Source organism: Camelina sativa, unplaced genomic scaffold (assembly GCF_000633955.1).
Source record: "Camelina sativa cultivar DH55 unplaced genomic scaffold, Cs unpScaffold00775, whole genome shotgun sequence".
Classification (NCBI taxonomy): Eukaryota; Viridiplantae; Streptophyta; class Magnoliopsida; order Brassicales; family Brassicaceae; genus Camelina; species Camelina sativa.
In genome coordinates this window covers 2,303-7,455 of record NW_010921903.1, presented here as the reverse complement: position 1 = coordinate 7,455, position 5,153 = coordinate 2,303, and positions in this window count along the sequence as shown.

The following is a 5,153-nucleotide window of genomic DNA, read 5'->3' as shown; positions in this document are numbered from 1 at the left end:
ATCTTGTACTCATTCTACTCTACTCTATCTTTTAATACAATGTCATTTTCATTCATTTCTGTTGCTTTGTTATTCGTTTCTATGTCCGAGTAGTGTAGTAAAGTTTCTAGGGATGGGATATATGATTTTGTATTCTTGATCGGTTAGGATGCCTTAGTTGATTGTAAATGATTGATAGATTTCCTTCTAGGTTGGTGTTCTTAATGCTGTCAACAGACCGAGAGGTTGAGATTAGATCTAGGGCGTTTACCAATGCTACAGGCTGAAAGGAGTAGATAAAATGCTTGATTTAGCCAATGCTAGAGGTTTACTTGACTCTGAGTAAGAAATTAGATGAGTTCGAGTCTACTGACAATAATGGATCGACCTTAATGCCTGCTTGTTCATATTGCTAGTGCGACAGTGTGGTAATGTGTTCAAGGTTGATTGTTGCTAGTGCGAGAGTGTGGTGACAAGGTTTTAGAGGTTCATTGTCTAGGAAATAATTGCTTGAGGCATGTAAGGAATTTGTACTGGTCTAGAACACTTAGGATTCGATTACCCCCATCCTTAGGAACTTTCGTATTTTAATTGTTTGCATTTTCTTCACTTACTCGACTATCTACCCAATCAGGTACACGATAACCAGTATCGAGTAATACATCGAGCTGTTCATATCTCACTTGCATACTCGATCACCCCACTCGATCATGTACTCGATTGCTTGCATCGAGTGCTTAGGTCATGTGGTTTCTTTGTTTATATTCTTTTCTTTTGTTTATTTTAGGACTGTTAGAACCAAAACCCTATCTGCTTGGCTTGACTTGTATTGTACTGATCATATCCTTCCTGCTAGCAATAAACAACCATTTGGATTGATAACCCTTTGTACTACAACTGCATAGGGAATTGATACTTTGGTGAAAACCTGTCTATCATCTCTAGAGACTCTTCGTCACGATCTACACACTTTACGAGCTATGCCAAGTATCTCTTCAACACTAAGACGGAGCAGAATCGAAGACATTAACTCCGGTGGAAGCTCCGCCCAGTTTCTGTATTTTCCGTTCTCAACTTTTGAGCCTCTCTATATATGAATATTCTTCCACGAAAGTTTCTCACCATAACATTCCTTTTTACTTGTTTACTTCTGTTACCAGGAAATCTTTCAATACTCGAAATCAGAACCAATACTGCTTCAGTTCCGTCACCTATCCCGTCTGAATNATTTAATCAAGTCAAGGTCAATTAATCAAAATATTTCAGGAAGAAATTTGCATAAAACCCTAGAAACCTGTTGGCGGTGTAAGTGAGGAGAGAATCGCTCCCTATGTTCACAAAGTTGATCTCCAGCAAGCCGCCACGGCTGAGATCGATGGCCTGGAGATCGTAGAACCGGGTGTGGAAGTATCTTGGGAGCAGCAAGTCGATTTTACGCCATATCCAGAGGTCTCTTGATAACTCTCCTTTTTATATGTTTTTAGCATCTATTTTGTCCATATTTTGCATTGTTCATACTTCTAACTTAGCATTTTTAGGTCATTAACTGCAAGAATTCACTTTTAGAGCATTTAGGGTGTTGCATTTCTGCATTTGCATATTTTGGATGAAAACAGGTGCTAAAGAGCCAAAAATGGGGAAAAACAAGGACAACTCGAGCATTTACCCGAAAGAGCCATCGAGCTGCAAGAACAAGTCTGAACCCCAACACGATCGAGGAGGATCCAAGAGCATGAAGAGCAACCCGAAGATCCACCCGAGGAGTAACCCGACTTCACCCTCTTGTACCCCATCGAGTAGACCATCGGGCAGGTCTGGGAAGCTAGGTCAAAAGGTTTCCATATATAAACCCCCTCTTCCCCTAGCTCGCAAACGAGCACGCCGCAGACCCTCAAACCAGAAAAAGCGAGAGCTTCTGTGAGAGAACTGAGCGACTCAAACATTTTCTTTTCGTTTTGCATTTTTATTTTGTAGTTTTCTTAGATTTCTATCTTGTACTCATTCTACTCTACTCTATCTTTTAATACAATGTCATTTTCATTCATTTCTGTTGCTTTGTTATTCGTTTCTATGTCCGAGTAGTGTAGTAAAGTTTCTAGGGATGGGATATATGATTTTGTATTCTTGATCGGTTAGGATGCCTTAGTTGATTGTAAATGATTGATAGATTTCCTTCTAGGTTGGTGTTCTTAATGCTGTCAACAGACCGAGAGGTTGAGATTAGATCTAGGGCGTTTACCAATGCTACAGGCTGAAAGGAGTAGATAAAATGCTTGATTTAGCCAATGCTAGAGGTTTACTTGACTCTGAGTAAGAAATTAGATGAGTTCGAGTCTACTGACAATAATGGATCGACCTTAATGCCTGCTTGTTCATATTGCTAGTGCGACAGTGTGGTAATGTGTTCAAGGTTGATTGTTGCTAGTGCGAGAGTGTGGTGACAAGGTTTTAGAGGTTCATTGTCTAGGAAATAATTGCTTGAGGCATGTAAGGAATTTGTACTGGTCTAGAACACTTAGGATTCGATTACCCCCATCCTTAGGAACTTTCGTATTTTAATTGTTTGCATTTTCTTCACTTACTCGACTATCTACCCAATCAGGTACACGATAACCAGTATCGAGTAATACATCGAGCTGTTCATATCTCACTTGCATACTCGATCACCCCACTCGATCATGTACTCGATTGCTTGCATCGAGTGCTTAGGTCATGTGGTTTCTTTGTTTATATTCTTTTCTTTTGTTTATTTTAGGACTGTTAGAACCAAAACCCTATCTGCTTGGCTTGACTTGTATTGTACTGATCATATCCTTCCTGCTAGCAATAAACAACCATTTGGATTGATAACCCTTTGTACTACAACTGCATAGGGAATTGATACTTTGGTGAAAACCTGTCTATCATCTCTAGAGACTCTTCGTCACGATCTACACACTTTACGAGCTATGCCAAGTATCTCTTCAACACTAAGACGGAGCAGAATCGAAGACATTAACTCCGGTGGAAGCTCCGCCCAGTTTCTGTATTTTCCGTTCTCAACTTTTGAGCCTCTCTATATATGAATATTCTTCCACGAAAGTTTCTCACCATAACATTCCTTTTTACTTGTTTACTTCTGTTACCAGGAAATCTTTCAATACTCGAAATCAGAACCAATACTGCTTCAGTTCCGTCACCTATCCCGTCTGAATGTTCAATTTACTAAATCTGATATTGAATTATTGCCACTCTTTCTTGAGAGCTGCCCAAAACTAGAATCTTTAGTAATGGTAATGAATAATTGTAACCCTCTGATTTATGCCATATTGTTTGTGAAAATCTTTTGTCTATATTTCTTCTCTAGTCAACTTGTTTTCTTCTGTTTTTGCAGGAATTGGTTAAGGACCAATCCATGCGTGGTAAGAAGGAGAAAGAACCAAAGGTGATGTTTTCAACAGTTCCCCAGTGTTTGGTATCATCGCTCAACTTTGTGGAATGGAAACGTTCGATCTCAGGGTATGAAGGAGAAACAGAGCTAGTAAGATACTTCTTGAAGAATTCAAAAATCTTGGAGAAGTTAAGGCTCGATATTTACTATACCGAAAAGGCTAAGTGTGCCTTCCTTCAAGAACTCCTTACAATGCCAAGATGCTCTAGTGTTTGTCAAATCCATTGCTCTGTGATTCCTAAAGATATATAGTTCATTCGTTTAAAAGGTTGATCATTTGGTCTTTAAATTAGTTGATTTTAGATATTAGGGTCTGAGCCACAAGCAAATATTGCTTTTTTAGTCTTTCTTATGTTACTTGGTGGTTGCTACTCATGTAACAGTCATTACCAGCTTTATCTCTTATTTGATGGATATCTCTACAAATTGTATAAGCACTAGTTAGGCCTTTGTGTATATGCTTTTTTTTTTCTAGTTGTTGGCTTGTTAAAGGGACTAATTAGGTTGTAAGCTATGTGTCCCTTTCAGTACCTTTGCATTGCATCTAAATCGTCTCTTTAGTACTCGTACGATGAGCTCAAAGACCCATTGCTTTGACTCTGATTGAGTTGTCTTTTCTTTTCATTTCATTTTGTTTACAACTACATGAGTCGCTTGTTTAATTTTATATATTAAACAACTAGAAGATAAAAACAAAAAATGGAACCTCAGTACGTAAACTCGACAAAGTGTTTCTATAGTCTGGCTTTGCATTCTCAAGCGGTCAAGCAAAGCTCACTCTCTGCTCTCCCCGCGTATGAAAGTCAACATAAATATTGAAACTAGTTTATATGCTTACATGCGCTGATATATACAGATGCTTTAGGATTATGTAATGAACATCAACACTTGAAATATGTATCGTTGATGAGTAAATGCTAACAAAGTCTTCAAGAATGGTATGCACATAGTTCACCAAAGGAGTATTATGAGTTTATTTCCCAAGTCTTGGAAACTCAAATTCAAATATGTGAATGAGGGCATAAAAATGGATGCGTACTACATAACTCCTACATGTAAGAAGGTCAAGACACGCACTAAGATTGCAGCCTTCATTGATGCCAATCAGGATTATAATAATGCACCACTTGGAGATTTCAGTCTCACAGTCCCAAAGGTGATGGAAGACACTGTATCTAGTGGTATATTTTCAGTACCCGTAACCCATCCAAGGAAAGCTTCTGAGTATGTAAGCTTCTTATGATGTTGAAGTTGTTCTCAGTGTGATCAGGGATGTCTAAGTACTAGCTGGTTCAGTCTTTTGAATGGGGTTAGCTTGGACTTCTGACTTTTAGAATGCTTTTTAAACCCATCGTTTTCACTCTGATTGAGTTGTTATTATATAATGAAGAATGACATTTTTCTAGTATTTAGATCTAAGTTATAGCTGCTGCAATTCTTGGTGGTGTTGATAACATTTGGATCGTAAGTCACATCTATACACATAAACATATTGACTCTCTTGGCATGGTTGATGTCATATTCTCTTATGTTGCTCAATCAGATCAGGTTTGGTTCTTTATTTCATTCGAAGTTTATCTTTATAAGTTTACTTTATACTGCATTGCATCTTTTTGTTTTTAAAACCAATCAATACATGAAATCGGCAGATGATGATTTTACCTGGATTCCCCTTCAGAACATTATGAATGTTGCAAACTCCAAGTTCTGATGCTACTTTGAATCTTTTTTACCTTATTTTGTT